Here is a 24,663-nt window from a genome sequence, read left to right as displayed (position 1 = left end):
ATAACTCTTGTTATGAATTGATACTATAAATAAAATTGAATTGAATTGAATTGAACTGTCTCCTCAGCTTCTAGACGCCGCTGCATCACTCGCATCTGCGTTTGTGACAGTTCTCACAGTAAGCAAAGCTCACATAAAGCAAATGCTTGTGGCTTAAAGACGAGCTCCCTGGAGTGATCCAACTCTGGGATTTATCCTTCTGCAGAAGACCATAGAGGCAGCTTCTCCAATTTCTGAGTAACAGGAAAATAGCTGATAAGCATACATGTGCAGCACAACCTCAAAAGGCCATAAAGCAAATGTTTGTGGCTTAAAGATTAAGTTGGCGCTCATCTGGCTTAAAACATCAGCCAGGAGCAGTCTCTGTGGTGCAATAGGTCAGCACAGTTGGCTGTTAACTGAAAGGATGGTGGTTCAAGTCCACCCAGAGACAATTGTTGCTTAAATAAGTTAGCCAAACTCTAGGATCTATGAGCTTAAAGATAACCCAAGTGGCCTTAAATCAGAAGGTACAGTTCTTCAAACCATGTACATACTAATCTTTGCAGTCATTGGTATGCAGGCCACTTTATGTAATACAAGCAATTACATAAGGCCCCACCCAACAGTTTAGTGATACATGGCGTGCAACTGTATGTCCATGATCAAGCTTGTTGCTGTGACCAAGAAACCACCAGCAAAATGACTGATGCATTATCAGTTCCAGAATTTTCTTGGATGCCAAATATTTGAATTCAAAGTCAGAATCCAATTGACATGTAAGAACAACACAATGCACGTCCAGCTTCTACATTTCCGCATGAGTCAGCTCCCCAATTTCTGAGTAACAGGAAAATAGCCTGATAAGCATACATGTGCAGCTCAACCTCAAAAAGCCATAAAGCAAATGTTTGTGGCTTAAAGATCGAGCTCCCATTCATAAAACATCAGACAGGCGCAGTCTCTGTGGCGCAATAGGTCAGCGCAGTCGGCTGTTAACTGAAAGGATGGTGGTTCAAGTCCACCCAGGGATGTTTGTTGCTCAAATAATCTGTAGTGAGCCAACTCTGGGATTTTTCCTTCTGCAGAAGACCATAGAGCAGCCCAAAGATAACCCAAGTGGCCTTACCTCTATTAGAAGGTACAGTTCTGCAAACATGTACATATTAATCTTTACGGTCATCAGAGATGGGAAGTAACAAAACACAAATACTTCATTACTGTACTCCAGTTGAATTTTCAGGTATTTTTACTTTACTATTTATTTTTGGGCGACTTTTACTTCTACTCGAATATCGGTACTTTCTACTCCCTACATTTTACAAAAATTGGCTGTACTTTAGTTTTGTGCTAAAGGTTGTCTATCAGGTGTGATTTGGAGTCCATGTCGGAGAATAGCGCGGACACCCGCCTCACGCCGCGAGCGGGCGCACACGCCACACGGAGAAAAAAGTGAAAAAAAAAAAAAAAAGAGACTAGCTGTCCGGAGGATAACCAGCTGAGAACGTGTGCGTCTTTGAGAACTGTAAGTCATATAACTGATGTTGTCAGTTCATGTAAGCCTGGTGTTGTGTTGGTCTGTAGTTCTGGTACATTTAAAAGTTAGCTTGTTACGTTCTTCTACTGTTGGCTAGGTTACACCTGGCTGTTGATTCGATATAATGGCGATTGTTGAACGTCCTTGCTCATTAAGATAATGTAATTAATAGTGGGTTCATTGTTATTATTTACTAGCATATATGATTCCTTGTTATTATTTATTTATTACCACACACACAGCCATAGCAGAGCTACCCCCCCCCCCCCCCCCCCCCCATGTTTATCCTGATGCTTGATTGTAATAAAGCATCAACAGAGAGAAGTTGTCTCCATCTGTGTTTAACAGACACACCTGGGACCAATTGGAAACCAGAATCAGCTTTAAATCCAGTCCTAATCTAGTCCTCAATAAATTTTAAATAATTTCACTGGAGTTAGTTATTATTTTTGCATCATCAATACCAACATGAATCTAATTGAATGGCAATATTCACGGAATTCTCACAAAATCACAACTGAATTCATATCTTGCGTGAGAATCTTATAACCTGGAGTCCCAGTCTCTGTCACAATAAATAGGCTATATGTTATATATGTTTTAGGCTACTTTTACTTCTATACTTTAAGTAAATTGCTAAGCCTTTACTTTGTTACTTTTTTACTTGAGTTCAGAAGTTAAATCAGTACTTATACTTTTACCAGAGTATTTATTAAGAAATTTCTCTCTACTTCTACTTGAGTAGGGGAAGTGAGTACTTTTGGCATCTCTGGATGTTAACACGTAACTTCATCCGTCTTTGCTGTTGCATTGCGATAACAAATAACTACGTTTGTGTAAAGTAATCGACAGGCTTTATGCCTGTGTTGAGTAGGGAGGGAAATGTAATGCATACTCCTACGTTTTATCTTCTTTTAATATTTATCATGAAACGAGGAAGTGATATAGCGCCCTATTAAACAAAAAGTGAGAAAAACAGCAGTGAGAGAAACAAATCAAGGGAGTGAAGAGCAGGAAGAGGGAGAGCCAGAGGAGTTTGGGGGAGTTTGGAGAGAGGGCGTGTGATGAAGGGAGGGCTCTGACACAGAGAGGGATATTCCAGAGGGTGAGGAAGATGAAGAAGAGGGTGAGGAGGATGAAGAAGAGAGTGAGGAGGAAGAAAACATAAATGGGACAGAGGGAGGAACAGCCAGAGGGACAGCAAGTGGATCCATGGGATCAAGTACTGCACCATCAGGTTTGTGATGAAGAAGGTTCTTACTATTTTCAAAGCAGTGCAATTACACTTTCATTGTAGGTCTGCTGTGTGTCCTTAAAATTGTGCTTTCTGCTGTAAAATTCTTTTTTGTGTCAATGCGGCTAATTTTACATGCAGGTATACATGCATACAGTGGTATGCATGCGATTAGGAACCCATGCTGAAGTTGACCAAAAAGAGAAATTTAAAAAATCGTCTTTTGGAAATTGAGCTTATTGCCTTAATTTAATAAAAAGGAAAAATCCAACCTTTAAGGACATCAAATGCGTTGTCTAGTGATGGTGGTATAGTGGTGAGCATAGCTGCCTTCCAAGCAGTTGACATGGGTTCAATTCCCAGCCATTGCAGTAGTTTTCATTGTGTGGTTACTTGCTTTATTTATCAAGAAGTAGCCAGAAAGGTTACTTGCCCAACCCGATTTGATAAAAATATTAGATCTCTGTTATGGTACAAATAAGGGAGCATATCAACCAATTAAGCTGCCTCCACGAGGATCCACAGACACAGGCAGGGCACTACAATTTGTTCTTTGCCCGTGTCTGGTAACTACTACTAACTAATTGAAAAGATTATGAACATTTGTCCAAACAGGTGTAGCTCTGCTTTTTGTATTATCTCATAGGTACTGGAAGCAACCCATCTCCACCAATGCATCTCTTAGCATTTATTTTCAGTCTCAATGCCCAGATGTGTACAAGATTTGCAGTGAACTTTGTATTGTCCAGCAGAAAGGCAGCAGGTGTGTTTTTTTTTTATTATGATTTATACCATAGCAGTGCAATCATTTAACCAGGTTTGATTTCAAGCCACCACAGTTGCATTTACAGGTTGAAGCCATATACAACATTAACATTACATGTTTTACCCAGTTTTCTTCTTTTATTCTGTAGTATTTCAATTTCTTTGCGGTAAGTCATCCCAAAAGGATTAATAAAGATAAGTCTAAGTCTATCTCAGAAAAAAGTCAACAAATCTGAAAATCTTCAGGGTATGTAGCTCAGTGGTAGAGCTCCTGCTTTACATGTTACATATTACCCCTAAGTGCAAACAGCAGAGCAGAATAGCACAGCGGAAGCGTGCTGGGCCCAAAACCGAGAGATCAATGGATCAAAACTATTCTCTACTAAATCCTATAGCAGAGGATGGTTCCTTGAACTTTCCCTGCAGTATAGCGACCCCTGCTGACCTATTACCTAAAACTACGCATCTCTTCCCCATTGACTCCTCCAAAATCACGCACCTGCTTCTGAAGCATGAGTTTCTTGAACAAAGTAAAGATAGAGTATGCTGAGATCGAGTATGGTCACGTGACTGCACAACGACGTTGATTGGTGAAACACAGTCATATGGTAGAACCTTCAGCGGAAGACTCTCTCTCTATAGCTCTCTCTGGAGCTGCTTGACAAAGATGGATGGTTGGAACCCTGGTCACTAGCTCATTGTAATCTTGCATGACAGGCAATCCTGTAGGAGGCGCTGTAGCTTAGTGGTTAAAGCACCTGTCTTGTAAACAGGAGATCCTGGGTCCAAATCCCAGCAGTGCCTAATCATCAGTTAATGTTTATGTTATCTGCACTACAAAGAGTGTATATATTTGTCATTTGTTTTTGCTACAGTGCTTAACAAGCATTATATAATTTTGCCCAATTGTGGCGTGTTGATGGGCAATAAATATCTAAAGTGAAATGGATTGGACCCATTTTTTAATGCTTTTAAACCTTGTTGGGGCTGAACGTGGCCCAGGTGTACACCATGACCCTGTGACATCACTGTTGGGTGGGGTTTCAGGTGCATGTGATGCTGACTGAGGTCAGAGGTGAAATGAACATGAACTTTACTGGCCAAGGCACTTTGGGCGCTGACTGTGTGATTTTAACGTCTTTGATGCTGCTGTAATAAAAATTAATACATTTATTATTTGATATTAGTTGACTATATTGGGATATGCAACTGAAGGAAGAATCTATATGCCTTTGCATTTTGGATGCTTTTCTGTTGTTTAGATATGGCTACATTCACATAAAGTATCCAAAGAGTACAATACTGCACTCTGTTCAGTTGTTTACACCAAGTTCCTCGTAGCGGCTAATCCAAGTTTATCCCCAGAGGAGATGTTGACACACCAACAGAGGTAATCTCTCCAACAACAATGCTGCTGCTGGGATTTGAGCCCAGGATCTCCTGTTTACTAGACAGGCACTTTGACAAACTAAGCCACAGCACCTCCACGAGTACCAACCGTGTTAAGTCTTAATTTATTTGGTGCAGAGACTACCTCTGTTTGCGTGTCATCATCATGTCAACCCAACTCCCGTTAAGATACCCTGGTAGCAAATGAAAATGGCATGTTACATTTACACAGAAACACCAATAACATGCCCACAAGGTGTTCTATTTGCCTGATAACTAATGAAATTAATTAAAAAATGCACTACTTTGGCTCCACTACAGTTCTGTGTCAGTCAACTGCTCCATTTCACTCACCACAGAGTGAACTTTAACCAACTAAGCCACAGCACCTCTGGGGATGAACACGTTTCAGTAAACGTTTTTAGACACCTCCCTATTTGTTATCTCTTCTTCATGCCGTTCATAACACCTATCACACAAGATCGAGTAATTTGATTAAATTTAGTACCCCTCTTACCTCTACTACCTTTGGACGTAATGCCTTCCGCTTTGCAGCAGTACATGACTGGAATACACTACAAAATACCCTGAAACTTACATCTCTTATCCCAATCTCCACCTTTAAGCAAAACCTCCAAAATTACATTGTTGACTCTTGTTCCTGCTGACAATCATGAACCATATTTATACACACATATCTAAGCTCTTATTCTCTTTCTTTCTTCGTTGACTGTCTTTTTTTTATTCAGTTGCTTGTTTTATGTGTCATGCGTTTGACTATGTAAAGTTGTACAGTATGTTTATTTCCTTTTTATTCAGTTGCTTGTTTTATGTGTCATGCGTTTGACTATGTAAAGTTGTACAGTATGTTTATTTCCTTTTTATTCAGTTGCTTGTTCTATGTGTCATGTGTTTGACTATGTAAAGTTGTACAGTATGTTCATATCTATTTCTGTAGCCTCTTGGCCAGGTCATGTTTGTAAATGAGAATTGGTTCTCAAACAGTTTACCTGGATAAATAAAGGTTAAATAAAAAAAAAAAAAAAAAAAAAACTGAACAGAGTACAGTGGAGTATTGTGCACTTCGGATACTTTAAGTGAATGTAGCCATGTTTAAACAACAGAAAAATATCCAAGATGCAAAGGCATATAGGGAAGGATGATATTTTGAGAAATTACAGTTTATTGGCGGTTGACCTCAACTGAGGAGGTAATAGAGCGGTGGAAGGTGATTCTTCCTTCAGTTGCATATCCCGATATAGTCAACAATATCAAATAATTAATTTATTAATTTTCATTCCAGAAGCATCGAAGACGTTAAAATCACACAGTCAGCGCCCAAAGTGCCTTGGCCGGTAAAGTTCAAGTTTATTTCACCTCTGACCTCAGTCAGCATCACATGCCTGAAACCTCACCCAACAGTGATGTCACAGGGTACTGGTGTACACCGGGGCCACATTAAAAATGCCCAAAGCATTAAAAAATGGGTCCAATCCATTTCCCTTTAGATATGTATTGCCCATCAACAGGCCACAACTGGGCAAAATTAATTATGGTTGTTAAGCACTTTAGCAAAAATAAATAACAAATATATACACTTTGTAGTGCAGATAACATAAATATTAACTGATAATGAGACATTGCTGGGATTTGGACCAAGGATCTTCATTAAGTGAGAACCAGGCACTGTTGGGATTTGGACCCAGGATCTCCTGTTTACAAGACAGGCGCTTTAACCACTAAGCTACAGCACCTTCTACAGATAAGCCTGTCTTGCAAGAATACAATGAGCTAATGAACAGGGTTGCTTCCATCCATCCATCTTCGTCCAGCAGCTCCAGTAGAGGACCCCTATGAACTCCAGCAAATTAAAACAGCTGAACGTGTCCTTGAGCGACGCCTCAGGACTCACTGTTGATAGGCAGGCCTACCGAGAACAACAGAAGTCTTATGCAAGGACCTTGAGAGATGAGAGACCCTTTCCCATCATGCCATTTCTCATGGAAAGCCATGGAAAGCTTAAAACACAGTCCTAATTTAGTCCTCCTCAACAGTTAACATAGCGTTTGCTGTGTGGCGTGTCTGTTTTTATTTCTCTCATGTTAACAGTATTGACCAATACGGTAGGCCATCTAACCTCAGCTGACACTCTCACGCCATGCAGGCAGTGTGCAGGAGCCCTAAGCTTCCAAGGTAAGACTGAAATTCATGATAATAAAACCTTTATAACCTTCACACTAAAGTTGCAAAAACACCTCCAATAAAAGGCTTTTATTCGCTTTACATGGACACATGTAATGTTAGGGTACAATACAACATCACATGTCACTTTAGTGATCTAAAAAATCAGGCAATAACTGGGTTGCACACGTTAAGTATCGGCAACCATGTGGTAACACTTCATACCGTGATAACCAGGCACTGCTGGGATTTGGACCCAGGATCTCCTGTTTACGAGACAGGCGCTTTAACCACTAAGCTACAGCGCCTCCTGCAACTAAGCCCGTCTTGCAAGAATACACTGAGCTAGTGAAAAGGGTTCCCTCCTTCCATCCATCTTAGTCCAGCAGCTCCAGCAGGGGACCCCAAACTGCCCTTTGCCGAGCCACATAAACCAGCTCCGACTGGGGGATCCCGAGGCGTTCCCAGGCCAGGTTGGAGATGTACTTCCTCCACCTAGTCCTGGGTCTTCCCCGAGGCCTCCTCCAAGCTGGACGTGCCTGGACCAGCTCTCTACGGAGGCCCCCAGGAGGCATCCTTACCAGATGACCCAACCACCTCAGTTGTTTACACCGAGTACCTCCATAATGGCCATGCATCCGTGTTCATCCCCAGAGGTGCTGTGGCTTACTTGGTTAAAGTGCCTGTCTAGTCAGCAGAAGTACCTAGGTTCAAATCCCAGCAACACCTTGTTGTTGCAGAGATTACCTGTACTTGTTTTTAAATTGCCTACTAATCAGATTTTGTTGTGGGCGGGGCATTAAGTCTAACTCAGTGGTGAGTGAAATGGAGCAGTTGACTGACACAGAACTGTAGTGGAGCAAAAGTAGCGCATTTATTAATTCATTTAATTAGTTATCAGGCAAATAGAACACCTTGTGGGCTTGTTATTGGTGTTTCTGAGTAAATGTAACATGCAATTTTCATTTGCTACCAGGGTACTTTCACAGGGATTGGGCTGACATGATGATGACACGCCAAAAGAGGTAATCTCTCCAACAACAAGGTGCTGCTGGGATTTGAACCCAGGATCTCCTGTTTACTAGACAGGCACTTTAACCAACTAAGCCACAGCACCTCCATAAGTAGCTACCCTGTTAAGTCTTAATTTGTCTTTTACCTTGTATAAGCTAAACATACAGTATACTGACTGGCAGTATTGGGAGTAATGGCTCAGCTCGCCTAGGCTTGGCGGATCAATCCTATCCAGTCAGTCTGCAGAAGAGGTAGAAGTACCTGGCAGGTCTCTCCCTTCAGCAGTTTGAGAACGCCTTGTTCCACATCTCACCCCCATAGAGCCAGTGAAGCTCGGTCCACCAGATGGAACACTCAACATTTGAACCAGACTGGGGGGGAACGTTTCAGAGCCCAGCACGGATCGTGGAGCAACAGCTACGGCAGCAACAGTACCTTTTGACGTCCACTGTTCCTTCCAACATGGAGCTCTTCCAGATTGTTGAGAATCTCTTGCAGCATGTCTCTTGCAGCTGGATGTTTTTTTTATTTCGGATTCTGATGTAGAGATGGACAAACGACTCAAAAGCATAATACTTCTTGCCGTGACATAACAAGAAACAGTAAAAAAAAAGGTCGGCGAGATAGAGTTCAAGACCCTTTTTTCAGGACACCCAAACTTTGTCGCTCAATATGGCAGGAATTCTATGCATCCAGGGCCAAATGTTTTACCATTTCATCCACTACGGGCCCCTAAGGAACTTTACATGTGTTGACAATAAAGATGCTCACAAAACGCTGCACTTGGAATTGCGTTTCTCATGCACATTCATGTCCTCTTAAATACAAAGAACTGCTAAGTTCTTTATTCCCAATATAAACTCTTAGACATTAGTTCCAAATGAAAATACTAGTTATCAGAACTGGGATTTGAACCCACACCTCCAGTGGAGACTGCGACCTGAACGCAGCACCTTGGACCACTCGGCCATCCTGACTGATCCAACAGATCTTCAGTAGGACCTGTCTCAAAAATCATAATATAGTAAATTAAACATGTCATGATATAGTAGGTTCTCAGTCATGAGAACCTGCTATATCATGACATGTCTGACGGGGCGCTACCTATACCATCCAAAGACTGAGACTGCAGCAATATGTTCAATGCCCGTATATGTTTAATGTATTCATATTTTCGTTATTTTCACAATGTTTATTCTTCTCATCGGGTAGGATTGCATTTTTCTTAGGCGGCAAATTCCCCTGGGCCTGGTGGTATCTGGCTGCACCAGAGCACCTGGGATGTCAGGCTTTAAATCCCCACCTCTGAAAAGTGCCGCTTCTTAGCCGGATTATGTCTGGCCATGTCATAAATAATAGAGGCGAGGCCTCAAAACTGAGAATATATTGGGGCGTGATATTTAAATTACAATCGTTTCCAGCCGCTGCATTTATCAATGTACGATCATTCTTACGCTCTGATTGGTGTGATACAAACGTTTCATGAATCTCACGTGAAGCCTGTCGTACGTTAGGTTAATAAATGAGGGCCATTAGCTCTAAGGATGTGCTTCAATACATAACTGAAGTGGACACACTAATGAGTAGTACAATGGTGCAATCTGTTTACCTTGTCATAAGCTAAAGCCTTTGTCCAAGCTACAAGAAAACAAGGCGCTCTTCTGCAAACGCACAGCTGGGAGTGCTTGAGAGTCCTTTGAGGTGCAGCGTGATTTTAGGCTGAGATGCTTCGGGTGTGTTAAGGTGTGAGCCCAAATAGTCGTCGAACGACAAAGACAAGACAGCGATCAGGTGATAGAACCGGGGTATTGATGTCCCATCCATGCAACCGATGGATATGATCAAAACCTGTAAACAGCCCAACCACATCACTGGAAAGTCAGCATTACTATAGGACAGGGTAGTGGATGTCAATTTTTTAATCTGCCAGAACATGACTTGCCACTTTTCATGGGCTGTCAACAACTTTTCCAGCAGTTATATCATCTCACCATGGAAATCAGAGTTAGCAGAGGATGGTTTCAATCCATCGACCTTTGGCTCCATTGTGCCACAAATTTAAAGTGCTTCCCTCTAGGCGTTCAGGGATATTGCATTCACAAGAATCGGATGGACAGACATGAGGACACAGTCACCTTGACATTGAACCTTTGACCTCCAAAATCTCATCAATTGATTTGCGAGTTCAGATGAATGTTTTTGCAAACTTTGAAGGAACACAAACATGGGCGTTGTGATAAGATGGTGTTGTCTATCGTTGTTTCTGAGATCAACAATACCTTCTAAAGTTGAATAGCTATTGCATACCCGGTATTATTAGAGAAGAGCTCTTGTTGGCACTGTAGGCGGACAATTTAGAAAATTAAGTTACTTTAAACTTTAAACTGTTACATCTCCTCTGAATCACCATCTGCAAATTTCCAAGCCTCGTTGGCATGCCGACCACCATCTACAGCAGGTAAATCGCTGGTTAGCTATGCATGAGTACCTCATATCTTTTACCAGGTTCAAGTGGTTAATAGTTATGGTCAAATGAAGCTTCATTAAGCTTTCTGAACAATGTTCTTCATTTTCTGAACTTATTCACTCAGTAGTGTTTTATTATTGGTTGTGCATCTGTGATTGCCCTAGAGGTGCTCTCAGTCCAGCACCTCTCCCCCTCATCTTTGTTAGTTTTACACTGTCCAGCATAAATTGCTGACACCATACCTCACACTCATCCATGCATACACCTTGCATTCATGTATGCAACCTTTGCACACAGTCTTTTGTCTCCCCTTTTCATGGGGTCATTACAAAGCATCTAGTGTTGATCTTAGCCTTTGTGTGAGTACATAGGTCTCCACATACATAGTTTTTATTAAGATTGACGACCAAATTGTTAGTTTTTCTTAAATTTTGCGAACCATTGCAATGCCTTTCAAGTGTTTTAAAAAACAAAAAAACACTACTGCTGCTGAAAATACAGTGACAGGTGGTTGAATACCGGCACAAGCACATGAATGGAATTTGTCATTCTTTGGTTATTTCTGAGATTGATACAATGAAAGGAATTATTTAAGAGTGGTAGCAAACCAATGAAAAGGGTTATAGAACATAAATGGTATGTCCTTGGACATACAAGAGCTCAGGTATGTCAAATGGACAATTCATCTAGTAAAATGTGCAACTCTACACCTGAACAGGGACTTGAACCCTGGACCCTCAGATTAAAAGTCTGATGCTCTACCGACTGAGCTGCCCAGGCTTCTGAAACAGAAAACTGTGGGAAAAACAATCTCCTGAATTACAAATTAAAGTGCAAGTAAATGAAGACCATTCTTTCTTTTTCGCTCAACACGACACCAGCACCACAGCACTTAGCCCTCGTGACAAGAAAAATGCACCAGATGACCTTCTATCCAAGCAGGGAGATGAGTACAGAGATTTGGGTGCTTGCAAGATGGACGTAGGTTGCCTATTGTACATTTAGACTTACCAGCAACATTATTATGATGCAAACCTGCTTGAAAAACAGCCACAATTCTTTTTTAAAGACTTATAGATGGAACACAAACAATATGGCAGTATCTGAAGTGTTCAAGAACCTCAACTCTACACCTGAACAGGGACTTGAACCCTGGACCCTCAGATTAAAAGTCTGATGCTCTACCAACTGAGCTACCCAGGCTTCTAAAATAAAGGACTGTGGGAAAAACAATCTCCTGAACTACAAATTAAAGTGCAAGTAAATAAAGACCAAAAAGCTGCTGCCATGATCACGGTCTTCTGGACAGCAGGAGGGTAGACCATAATTTGCACATTGCCTGAGAACACCAAATGTTATTGCACAAACTGGTTGAAAATTGGCTAAATTGGCCAAAACGATTAAAAAACTCAAAGTCAAAACTCATCATGGCCACTAGCAGACTGTGAACATCCTGCAAACCTGCATGACAGATGACAACAGTGAGCACTTCATACATATCCCAGAATCAAGCTGTTGCCTTACCAGGGACTTGAGCTGTGGTATTCTTTTTTGTCCAAAATGTTGATAACCTAATGCAATTTTACGGCTCTAGACAAATAAACTTTATTGCTAGTGGGTACAATAAAACAACTCTCCCTCTGGTTCCGCTTCTATACTCTTAGTGTCCTCATGCGGAAGCACTATACGTAGTTTGATCAAAAGCCCTCGTGACTGGAAAAATCCACCAGATGACTTGCCATCCAATCAGGGAGATCAGCACAGAGATTTGGGTGCTAGCAAGATGGATGTAGGTTGGCCATTGTTCATTTAGACGTACCACCAACATTGAGCTACCCATGCTTCGAAAACAGAGGTTGTGGAAAAAACAATCTCCTGAACTATAAATTGAGGTGCAAGTAAATGAAGAAGATTAAGCTGTTGCCATGGAAGGAAAAATCCACCAGATGACTTGCCATCAAAGCATAGAGATCAGCACTTCATACATATCCCACAATAAAGCTTTGGCCATACCGAGGACTTGAGCTGTGGTATTCTTTTTCACTCAAAACATTGATAACCTAATTAAAACAACACAGCTTCAGACAAGTAAACTTTACTGCTGGTGGGTACAAAAAAACAACTCTCCCTCTTGTTCCACTTCTATACTCTTAGTGTTACGGTTAGTAAGACCCAGAACCATAGAGATACAAAAGGCACGCAGACAGGATAAGGTTCAGGTAGTTTAATGAGTGCGGAGGGGTTCGAACACCGGTGTAGACAGGTGGCTGGTCGGCGTGAGGGAGGAAGGCAGCTCGGAGGGACAACGGATGGATCTAAGGAGAGGCAGAGTTAGAACTAGAATACAACAAGAAACAACAACACAGGCGCAAATGACTAGGAGCCCAGTTACCACAATAGTGCATGTAATGATCTGGCGTTGAAGAGGCGGTCAGCCCGGGTTTATGTATTGCAGTGGGTGATGAGTGTTGAGGAACAGCTGAGTGGATGACGGAACGTAGATGGAAAGCCACGCCTCTAGATCCCCTGGAACGCCCTCACGGCAAGACAGACAAGACACACAGAAGAAAGGGAAGACACGACACAGGTTGGGGAATGCACCAGACCACAACACTTAGCCCTCGTGACAAGAAAAATGCACCAGATGACCTTCTATCCAAGCAGGGAGATGAGTACAGAGATTTGGGAGCTAGCAAGATGGACGTAGGTTGCCTATTGTACATTTAGACTTACCAGCAACATTGTTATGGTGCAAACCTGCTTGAAAAACAGCCACAATTCTTTTTAAAGACTTATGGATGGAACACAAACGATATGGCAGTATCTGAAATGTTCAAGAACGTCGACTCTACACCTGAACAGGGACTTGAACCCTGGACACTCAGATTAAAAGTCTGATGCTCTACCGACTGAGCTACCCTGGCTTCTAAAACTACTGGCTGTGGAAAAAATAATCTCCTGAACTACAGATTGAAGTTTAAGTAAATGAAGACCATTGAGCTGTTGCCATGATCACGGTCTTCTGGACAGCAGGAGGGTAGACCATAATTTGCACAATGCCTGAGAACACCAATTGTTATTGCACAAACTGGTTGAAAATTGGCTAAATTGACCAAAACGGTTAAAAAGCTCAAAGTCCCAACTCATCATGGCCACTAGCAGACTGTGAACATCCTGCAAACCTGCATGACAGATGACGTTAGCAAGCACTTCATACATTTCACACAATCAAGCTGTTGCCTTATCAGGGACTTGAGCTGTGGTATTCTTTTTCGATGAAAACGTTGATAATGTTGAGTTTTAAAAAGTTAAAATGTCTGAAGGAACCAGGTTAGAAAATTAAGCATACAGCTGTCTCCATTTTCCCCCCACCTTCTGACTGTAAAGAGTTGATCAGGTCAAGTCTGGCAATTAACTTATGGAAAGGGGCTTCCTGCTATGCAACAAAGGTGGTCCTCTCTGTCTCCTGTCCCCTGGGGTCTTAGTCTAGGCTAAAACAATACAATGTTGATTGGACTACTTTGATGTCAGAGTTTCACATTTACACAACAGAACCTCTGTTCTGTAACCAAAACGACCCCCAAAGGTGCAGTGTTTGAAGGCAGGTCAGTTCTCATTGCACAGGAAAGATGTACGGCATGTTGTCATGACAACAGCGGACCAATGAGAATAGAATTGAAAGCACCAGGTGAAAAGGAACCGCCCCCAGGTACACGGCATAAATGAGAGTATTTTACAGATATTCAGGACTGCTTCCATGTGACTCCGTCAGGAGGAGCGTGGATCAGTCCGCTGTCAGCTGCAGTGTTATTATGTGTTTGTTTTGTCTGATTGTCTTTGTCTCATCATCTTCATCACTGCTGTTGCATTAAACCTTTTCATTCATTCTCAATTCGACCCTCAGCCTCCTTTTCCTCAGAAATCCGAACGAACGCGATTTAAGTTATGAATTTCTTAAAATAACCTATTGCAATTTGTGGACAAATAAACTTTATTGCTGGTGAGTACAATAAAACAACTCTCCCTCTTGATCTGCTTCCTCTTGACGGGAAAAATCCACCAGATGACTTGCCATCCAAGCATGGAGATCAGCACAGAGATTTGGGTGCTAACAAGATGGATGTAGGTTGCCCATTGTTCATTTAGAGATAGCACCCGCATTGTTATGATGCAAACCTGCATGAAAAACAGCCACAATTCTTTTTAAAGACTTGTGCATGTTACTTACATGATACAACAGTGTCTGAAAGTGTTCAGGATTGCCAAAGTGTACAACTCATCCAGCTCATCCAGAACCCGGACAATTTTGCTCAATTTGGCCTTAATTGTTTCTGGACATCTGTTATTTTTAAACAGTTAAAAAGCAGGCCGGTTAGCTCAGATTGTTTGAGTGTGGTGCTAAAAATGCTAAGCACCGGCAGACACTTTAGGGGTACTAAAATCGCCAAACCCTACGCCCAAAATCATCTGTATCCACCTTTTGTTTGCACAAATCGGCGATTAACGCAAAAACAAGTCTCAATCTCTATAGCTCTGCTTTCCATGTCTTTTGTAGCAAGGCCAAAAACATACAGTTGTAAGGTTGTCTGCTCAGTAAGTGCAATATGAGTTACAGGTAACTGATGTGCCTAGCATTCAATCTATTTACTTCAACAAAAGCTAACTGGCCACCTAATTAGTCTGCCTTTTTTTAAAATGTTACCTCGCTCCTGAATTTCAGATAAACCATGGCAATTCAGATTTGGAAATATTACCTTTTTTTGCAACCACGTGGCCTAATGGACAAGGCGTCTGTCTTCGGATCAGAAGATTGAGGGTTCAAGTCACTTCGTGGTTAGAAGCTCCTGTCTACCTCCAGAAACAGTATGGGAGCATCTTGGTTTGGACTCTATAGCTATGCTTTCCACGTCTTTTTTGCAAGGCCGAAAACATATGCAGTCCCTACAAACCATTCCCAACCAGGTAGCCCATCCAGAACTCGCCCAATTTTGCTTGATTTCGCCTGGTTTGTTTCCGGAATTTTTTCTTTTTCAAACACTTATAAAGCAGGCCGGTTATCTCAGATGGTTTGAGTGTGGTGCTAATAATGCTAAGCACCGGCAGACACTTTAGGGGTAATAAAATCACCAAACCCTACACCCAAGATCATCTGTTTCCACCTTTTGTATGCACAAACAGGCCATTTACGCAAGTGAAGAAGTTCTTGTATCTCAAAGGCATATGAGGTTGCATACCGATGGAGAGAAGGAGGAGGAGAGAGGTACCTAGTGCATCATGGGAAGTCCCCCGGTAGTCTAGGCCTATAGCAGCACAACTAAGGGATGGTTCAGGACTCACCCAAGCCAGCCCTACCTATAGGATTTATCAAAGAGGAAAGTCTTAATCCTACATGTGGAGATGGTGTCTGCCTCCTGAACCCAAACTGGAACCTGGTTCCACAGGAGAGGAACGCTCTGGCTCCCATTCTACTTTTGGAAAACCTGTTCTTGACTTGCCTTTTCCCACATCCTCTGAATGCTTAGCTAACTAAATGACTTAAGTTGGCCAATAATTGTTGCTTTTTCATCTGTGTTGTGATTGTTGTGTGCCTTCAATATCATATCATATCAATATTATGTGGATATAATGAAAGAAACTGTCAAGCAAACACTTGCAACACTTTTAAAGGTTCCATGGTGTAATGGTTAGCACTCTGGGCTCTGAATCCAGCGATCTGAGTGCAAAACTGAACACCCAAATGTTGGAGAAGTGATGCTTATGGGGCATCTCCGCTCCAAAAACATTGTGGTTCAAAGACGTGTAAGAGATTCACTGCGAAGGATGGACCCAATCGGTGTCCTAGCCAGGATAAGAACCGCTGTAGCTCGCCGAGTGTATTCTGTCCCACATCCAAATTTCATATGGCATATAGATGGAAATCATAAGTTGATTAGGTGGAAATTGGTTGTTCATGGTGCCATAGACGGCAACAGTAGGATGTTGATGTTTCTTCAATGCTCCAACAATAATCTTGGTGAAACTGTAAGAGACCTTTTTACTGCAGCTGTTGGACAGTATGGCAGACCACTGCACATCAGGACTGATCACGGAGGAGAGAACGTTCAGATTTGGGAGGACATGCATTCGAGCAGGGGGGAAGGCTCTGTCTTAACAGGAAGTTCTGTACACAACCAGAGGATTGAGCGTTTTAACCGAGACTTGAACAAAAACTGCAGCCAAGTCTATGCACCCATTTTCTATGAACTGGAATCCCTGGGTATCCTAGACATAGACAATGCAACAGACTTATTTTGTCTCCATTATGTCTTTCTACCCAGAATCAACCACACTTTGGAGAAATTCAAAGCTGGATTTAACAATCACTCAGTGTCATCGCCAAACCCTACGCCCAAAATCATCTGTATCCACCTTTTGTTTGCACAAATCGGCGATTAACGCAAAAACAAGTCTCAATCTCTATAGCTCTGCTTTCCATGTCTTTTGTAGCAAGGCCAAAACATACAGTTGTAAGGTTGTCTGCTCAGTAAGTGCAATATGAGTTACAGGTAACTGATGTGCCTAGCATTCAATCTATTTACTTCAACAAAGCTAACTGGCCACCTAATTAGTCTGCCTTTTTTTAAAATGTTACCTCGCTCCTGAATTTCAGATAAACCATGGCAATTCAGATTTGGAAATATTACCTTTTTTGCAACCACGTGGCCTAATGGACAGGCGTCTGTCTTCGGATCAGAAGATTGAGGGTTCAAGTCACTTCGTGGTTAGAAGCTCCTGTCTACCTCCAGAAACAGTATGGGAGCATCTTGGTTTGGACTCTATAGCTATGCTTTCCACGTCTTTTTTGCAAGGCCGAAAACATATGCAGTCCCTACAAACCCTTCCCAACCAGGTAGCCCATCCAGAACTCGCCCAATTTTGCTTGATTTCGCCTGGTTTGTTTCCGGAATTTTTTCTTTTTCAAACACTTATAAAGCAGGCCGGTTATCTCAGATGGTTTGAGTGTGGTGCTAATAATGCTAAGCACCGGCAGACACTTTAGGGGTAATAAAATCACCAAACCCTACACCCAAGATCATCTGTTTCCACCTTTTGTATGCACAAACAGGCCATTTACGCAAGTGAAGAAGTTCTTGAAGGAAATAGAACACCTGTTCAGCTTTTTACTCTGGACAATGATTTGCCTCATCTTCACAACCCAGAACTCTCAACAGCAGGGGTAGTTTTTCGTTCCTCACCTAACTCTCAAAGAGGATTTTCCCCATTGAATGACAGGGATTTGCAAGAACTGAATGAGACCATTAACCCTCTTCAAAATGACAACAACAATGGCAAAACATTGTTTCAGAGAACACAACAGTTTATTTTTGATAAACTTGTAAATGTGTGATCTTAGCATTACATGGACAATTGAGTAACATTATCCTTATTGTAGTTTCACAAACCACATGGAAACCAGAGCCAATAGCTCTATTAATCCTTTTATACCAGTATGTATAGCCAAACCGTTGTCCTTAAACTACATTAAACTCAAAAGGGCTACAGTTGTACACTATTGTTTAAGTACAGCTAGTGAAATTTTTTATTTTTCATTAGGCTATACTGATTGCATATGGCTGGCTGTTACAGAAATCAGGAAGTGATGTGTTCACATAATGTGTAAATCAAAATGTTGCATATTTATTGCAAAAGAGCTCTTAACAGAAGATTTGACACAATTTTAAAAATGGCAAATAACGGTGTGTTTTTCAATGTTTTTTTTCAGCCTACTTATGTACTGCAAATGAAATCACTGCTTTATAATATGGACAAACTATGTCCTCTATGAAACACACTTAGACATGGACACAATCAACCACCGGGCTGTAGTGTATAGTTTTAGGGTTGTTGCCATGAAGGGGGCAGAGGGTACACAGAACACCACAGCAGCCTGGTTTGACAAACATGGGGAGCCCTACACTAAACAGTGGTGTATTTCACTGCAGGGGTTCTTTTACAAATGAACTGATTTAAGCAAATTAGTAGATTTACAGTAAAAATCAAAATTAGGACATTCCACTTATGCTCCAGTTGTGCTTGCAAAAAATAAGCCTTGTACTTTAAATGGTAGCTGTTAAATGTCTCGTTTAAATGAAGCTGAATAAAGATCCATTCATTAGTGCTACTAGGAAGCTGTAGTTAAATTCATCATCATCAGCCGTTGTTTTTGCATTCACAGAAAGGTGAAGCTCATTAGCACGAGTGTGCGCAATGGGAAGATGTTTGTTTTCATCATGAATACATATTAACTTAGGAGTTGGATGAAAACCAATGGCTGGGACTTTGCTGCTCCCTGTAGCAAATGCCAGGATGTGACCAGGGCTCAAAGTCTTCAGGAATGCCTCCTCATCGTTTGTTAGAGTCCTGTCCCCATATGTGTCTCTCAGCTCTTTACCTAAAAGGGAAACCACTGTTGACTTGGAGACTGGAAAATACTCAACAAATAATGACTAAGTGAGTGACTAATGGATTACTGTATAGGTATTTTGGTGAAAAAGCAATTTTATTATGACAAGCAAACGGATAACTGTATTCTTGTTTGTGGTACATAACCCTTAGGCACAGCTTTACGAGTAAAGAATAAAATTAATCTGTAAATTTCCTGGATTGTCTTATTGAATAATATACTGAATAACAAATGCATACTTACTTTCAACACATTGTAGAAACTCCCTAAATTTGACCATCATCAACTCCTCTTTAGCTCTTCTGTTGCTCCCCAGTGCAGAGTAGCTTGGTTTGAGAATACCAGCTACAAAATCAGCTTCTTGACCTTTGTCCTCTCCTGGTATGTCAAGCAGCACACGCAAGCTGGGGTTCTCTCTCAAGAGTGATAAAACCTGCAGGGAAATTCAACTCCATAAATGAAAGATAACTAAAGATGATACAGAACTGTGAGGTAAATCTTACTCCATAGTGGGACAAGCCATCAATTAGTTGATCAAGACAGCTCTGCCGTTGCACAACAGTATGATATAGAACTGCACTTTTCACAAACACATCTCTGTTGGCCATGGTGACTACGAGTGGAAGACCCTCAACTTGGTATCGCCATGAGTCACAGCAGCTGACTGCTTTCTCCAAATCATCCTGCAAGGTTGCATGTTGAACCTAAATATTACAGATCAAATGTTATTTTCTCAAATTACTGCATTTAATCAACATTTACAGAAGTACTATGTACACTGTGCATTTCACTTAATATTTACTTACCTATGACAAGAAAAGTTGGAATTTTTAGTTGTTTATTTGGTAATATGAAACCAAAATTATTTTGATAATGCATTCCACCAAAATAAAAGTACTGTACTGCTGTGGAATAGTCAAAAGCAAAGGCTTACTACAATAGTCTTCAGATCCGAACATTGCGCATTACCTTATTGAGGTTCTCCCTTAAATCAGGGTCACCTAAATCAGGGGTTCTCAACCTTTTGCAAGCTGGGCCCCCCCAAAGCTGGTTCATTGCAGTTGGGGCCCTAGTGCCCTACGCCCCACACACCACGAACGATAGATAGATAGATAGATAGATAGGCAGGCTATTATTTTTAGGCCCACATTATTATTATTAATATTATTATCATCATCAGTAGCGGTAGGTATGCCTATTATCATTACTAGGCTATTTTTATAATTGGCAGTAGTACCAGACTTCTAATGTGAGCTTGCAGATATTATTATTATTAGTAGTATTATTAGTATTATTATGAGTAGTATTAGGCTTATCATTACTAGGCTATTGCTATATATTTATATGAGGTTACATGCTTTATTGTTGTTATTATTGTTATTGTTATTATTATTATTGTTATTATTATTATTATTATCATCATCATCATCAGTAGGCCTATTATCATTACTAGGCTTTTGCTATAATTGGGAATTGGCACCAGACCTCTGATATTAATTTATGCTTTATTATTATTATCACTAGGTCTAATAGTAGGCATCATCTGCATTTTTTAAAGAAGCTTGCAGGTTGGTGATATTAATGTGAGACCTGAGTCTGCTTTGCCTTGCAAAGATCCTCAATTCTTGGCTCAATGTTTGATAAACATAGCCTCAAATCATCCTCGATTTGTGCACGATTACGGTATTTAGTTTTGAGTGCAGTCATTTTTGAGAATCCCGCCTCACACAAACATGTTGACGCGAAAGGAAATATGAAGGTAAATTTAGTGCAAAGGTGAGAGCACGTAGATGCGATGTGAGCACTTGTAAAATATGACTTGAGAGCTTGTGAAAAAAATCTGTACCCGTGTTTTTTTTCACTTGAGTCACTTTTCCAGTACAACCACAACTCAGTGATTACAACCTCTGGAATCTGTCGCTGCATTGCTCTCTCCATCACACAGCGGTGAGTCTGCGCTCTCCAGTTTTGCAACACTTCTTGCGATACATTTGGTGCAAAACTAATTTGTACTTGTGGACTTGGTCTGTGGAGCTCTGAGCCAACAGGACGTTAGCTAGGTAGCTTTGGCTAACTTGCATCCAGCCCGCTTTTTTAAATACTGTAAATACCTTTTAATCATCTCAACACTTAAAACAGTCCAACTGAAACACTGGCGCTGAGCTCCAGGTGCTGCAGACGCAGACGGTCCGCCGTCAGTGGGGCTCGGCCAGCGGGGAAACATCGCTAGAAAGCTCCGCTGCCGACCTCGACGTGATCTGATCTCCAGCGGGACACGGAGAACTCCAGAACTTTTTGCTTTTTAATCTGCGTTGTGATTGTTGTGTGCCTTTAATATCACACATGTGGATATTATGAAAGAAACTTCCTAGCAAACCCTTGCAACACTCCAAAAGGTTCCATAGTGTAATGGTTAGCACTCTGGACTCTGAAGCCAGTGATCTGAGTTAAAATCTCGGGGAAACCTGTTTTTAAGCCACAGCAAAGGGTAAAAAGATCAACTTTCCCCATCTAGTTTAAAGTAAGCTTACAGGTTTAATGTCCTTGGCCATTTAGACTGCAAACAGTATGTTGGTGTGGGCATGTTGAGAAGTCACCTGGTCGTAAATGTAATTGGAAGGAGCTCCACTTTTGACAGTATTGACTGGAAGTGGTAGGCTTTGAGTTACATGGGGGATACACACTTTGCATTCAGTCTCGTAATCACCATAAAAATTAAGTATCACTGAAATTTGAACTTGTGTTGCTGCAGTCAGAGTATACAGTGTTCATCCTGAATGGGCCGGTATAGTGCATCAGAACTGCTTGTTGATGGTCTATTAGCTTTGGAACCCCCCTTTCCCCACAGCTTTCAATTGTCAGGTATGGGTGGAGGAGTGGGCACTGTGTTCAACACTTTCTGTGTAAAAAACAACTAAAGAAGTCTCTTGGATAAGAGACCAAACTTCTGCGGAGGACCTTTTACCAAGTCCAATGTCCCTTGGCCTAGTTGTGCACTTTTGGGGTAATAGCATGGATCAAGAACCAAAACGGACACATCTGGACTCATTGTGGGAATTGTACACGTTTAGACCATGAAGACAGTTATCAGTCTATTTCCCATCTGGCAAGGACATTTCTGGATTCAGGTGGACATTGTTGACAGAAACATTGGTGGATCTTGATTCCTACCATAGGATTTGGCCTATAATGCACATTGCCTTCATTTCCCGCGCAATGTATTGCCATTGTCAAGCACGTTGCCACCCTGGTGACTTTCTTCCATGTCTCCATGAACGCCCATATATTTGGACTGACAGTTGAGAAACCTTCCCTTGTTAACTATGACATGGATGACTGAGAACCTACAATAGAGTGACATGTTTAATTTAGTATACTATAATTTTTTAAACAGGTCCTACTGAATATCTGTTGGATCAGTCAGTATTGGCCGAGCGGTCCAAGGCGCTGCGTTCAGGTTTCAGACTCCACTGGAGGCGTGGGTTCAAATCCCACTTCTGACAACTAGTGTTTTCATCTGGAACTAATTTCTGACACATGATATCGTGATTAAAGAATTTTTCAGTTCTTTGTATGTAAGAGGACATGAATGTGCCCAAGAAACGCAATTGCAAGTGCAGCGTTTTGTGAGCATCTTTATTGTCAACACATGTAAAGTTACCATGTGTTTGTACACAGTAGACATATCTACTGCTGTATTCACTGTCTGTGGCAAGTCCTTTAAAACCTGTTCTTGACTTGCTTTTTCCCACATCCTCTGAATGCTTAGCTAACTAAATGACTTAAGCTGGCCTGTAATTGTTGCTTTTTCATCTTTGTTGTGATTGTTGTGTGCCTTCAATAGCACACATGTGGATAATATGAAAGAAACTGTCTAGCAAACCCATGCAACACTCCAAAAGGTTCCATGGTGTAATGGTTAGCACTCTAGACTCTGAGTTCAAATCTCAGTGGAACCAGTTTTTAAGTTGTACGTCTGCATTAGCTTAAGTGTAATGTCTTGTTTGTGTTGTAGTATGTAACCATTTTCCTGTCTTTTATGTATTATGAAACATATTTCCCTGGAAGAAGAGTTACTGTAGCTCAATGGGATTGTTCCTGGTTAAATAAAGGTTAAATAAAAATAAAATTCATCTGTAATATATCCAAACATTCCTCTCTTCATTACCAACATACTGGAAGTCGGCCATGTTTAATTGGATGCTCTCCAGTTATTGTTGTTTGGTAGATTAACATTATATTTTCCTACTTTGGGGACTTTTCATTTCATATTCTTTGTCTGACATTTTCTATTCCCTGGTTGTATTTTCTGTGACTGCATGTGGTTTTAAATCTGTTGGAGTTTCTTCAGACTAAAGCAAAGACACTGATGATGTCATCCAAAGGAATCATAAAGGACAGCAACCTGTTTCCAGAGGACACTAAAGAATGATGGAGCAACAGGAAACAGAGCAGCTCAAATAGCAAACAGCTGATTTATTCATCTGACTCGTAGAATAACGCCAATGATTAACTTGTTTTAAATATCTGGGAATGTGGAACAGCTCCATGCTGACTACCTGAAATAAAACAAGGCCACATGCTGATTATTGGGGACTTGATTTGATGGATTTATTCTTCCTGTTGTGTCTCTGTTTAAACTCCTAATTTAAAGGTAAAGTCAGCATCCACTAAAGGTTGTGTTGTTGCTGCTGACAGACTCAGATCATTATTCTAAGTGTGTGACAACATTATGGGATGGATCCCTACAGAGATAGACCTTTTAGTTAAAGAGGAACATCTTTTTAGTTTAGATCCTTTAGTTTCCAAACAGACCAGAGTGGTGATTGTAGGAACAGTGGAAAGATGAACCAAGACGGCTTTTTATATATATATTTTCTTTTTCTATTGACTATAGTTGTGTTTGTTATTAACAGAAATCAACCTATCAACATTTCTATTTGTCATAAAGTTCCGACGTTAAGTTTAAGCTTCTTCATTCACGTTCAAGAGAAAGCCTGTTTCCAGCAAGACTATGACTTGATTCATGAAATCCTATTAATATGTGGTCAGTCCCATATGGTCTAGCGGTTAGGCTTCCTGGTTTTCATCCAGGTGCCCTGGGTTCAGCTCCCGGTATGGGAATTAGTATTTAGCCGGTGAAGGTCTGCAGAAAGATCTGTACAATACAGAGACATTGGCCTGTATTAAATCAGAGCTGTAGTTAGGTAATCTAAGTCATATGTGTTTTCCCTTGCAAACGTTTTGTTCCAATAACATTAACAAGCATACCGTTAGTTACGTTCCTTGTGTTTGTCACGATTTGGGGAAGTGATACTTGCAGGTAGTGTGGCCGAGTGGTCTAAGGCGCTGGATTAAGGCTCCAGTCTCTCTGGAGGCGTGGGTTCAAATCCCACCACTGCCAACTGCTGAAATATTACATACATTGGTACACTCCTTGCTGAGGATTGGCTAAACTTGACTTTCCAGCACCTTGGAGTAGAGTTTACCAAGGAGCCTGAGCATAGTGATACTCCTGTAATGGGCAGATGCCATTCTTCTTGAAGAGGGGAGCAACCACCCTGGTCTGCCACTCCTTAGGCACTGCCACAGACCTCCGCGCAATGTTAAAGAGGTATGTCAACCAAGACAGCCTCTCCTTACAATATTTCTCA

General features: G+C 41.2%; 1 long non-coding RNA gene and 6 other non-coding genes across 7 annotated transcripts; 2 read left to right on the top strand and 5 right to left on the bottom strand.

Annotated features, from left to right (window-relative positions):
- Nucleotides 1–4,246: 4,246 nt before the first annotated feature.
- Nucleotides 4,247–4,319, top strand: trnat-ugu (transfer RNA threonine (anticodon UGU)). Its single transcript has one exon. It is a non-coding gene; the product is annotated as a tRNA-Thr (tRNA).
- A 2,266-nt stretch (nucleotides 4,320–6,585) lies between these two features.
- On the bottom strand, nucleotides 6,586–6,658 carry trnat-ugu (transfer RNA threonine (anticodon UGU)). The gene has a single exon. It is a non-coding gene; the product is annotated as a tRNA-Thr (tRNA).
- A 662-nt stretch (nucleotides 6,659–7,320) lies between these two features.
- Nucleotides 7,321–7,393, bottom strand: trnat-cgu (transfer RNA threonine (anticodon CGU)). The gene has a single exon. It is a non-coding gene; the product is annotated as a tRNA-Thr (tRNA).
- Nucleotides 7,394–8,128: 735 nt separating this feature from the next.
- trnat-agu (transfer RNA threonine (anticodon AGU)) lies at nucleotides 8,129–8,202 on the bottom strand. Its single transcript has one exon. It is a non-coding gene; the product is annotated as a tRNA-Thr (tRNA).
- Nucleotides 8,203–11,696: 3,494 nt separating this feature from the next.
- trnak-uuu (transfer RNA lysine (anticodon UUU)) lies at nucleotides 11,697–11,769 on the bottom strand. The gene has a single exon. It is a non-coding gene; the product is annotated as a tRNA-Lys (tRNA).
- Nucleotides 11,770–18,145: 6,376 nt separating this feature from the next.
- On the bottom strand, nucleotides 18,146–19,586 carry LOC116681105 (uncharacterized). Its single transcript, XR_004329963.1, has 3 exons — nucleotides 19,513–19,586; nucleotides 19,253–19,442; nucleotides 18,146–18,997 (listed from the first exon to the last, which is right to left on the bottom strand). It is a non-coding gene; the product is annotated as an uncharacterized LOC116681105 (long non-coding RNA).
- A 4,745-nt stretch (nucleotides 19,587–24,331) lies between these two features.
- On the top strand, nucleotides 24,332–24,413 carry trnal-aag (transfer RNA leucine (anticodon AAG)). The gene has a single exon. It is a non-coding gene; the product is annotated as a tRNA-Leu (tRNA).
- Nucleotides 24,414–24,663: the final 250 nt, after the last annotated feature.

The sequence above is a fragment of the Etheostoma spectabile genome, unplaced genomic scaffold (genome assembly GCF_008692095.1).
Source record: "Etheostoma spectabile isolate EspeVRDwgs_2016 unplaced genomic scaffold, UIUC_Espe_1.0 scaffold00018565, whole genome shotgun sequence".
Taxonomy (NCBI): domain Eukaryota; kingdom Metazoa; phylum Chordata; class Actinopteri; order Perciformes; family Percidae; genus Etheostoma; species Etheostoma spectabile.
The sequence above is the reverse complement of the archived record's forward strand: the minus strand, read 5'-3'. Positions and strand labels throughout refer to the sequence as shown.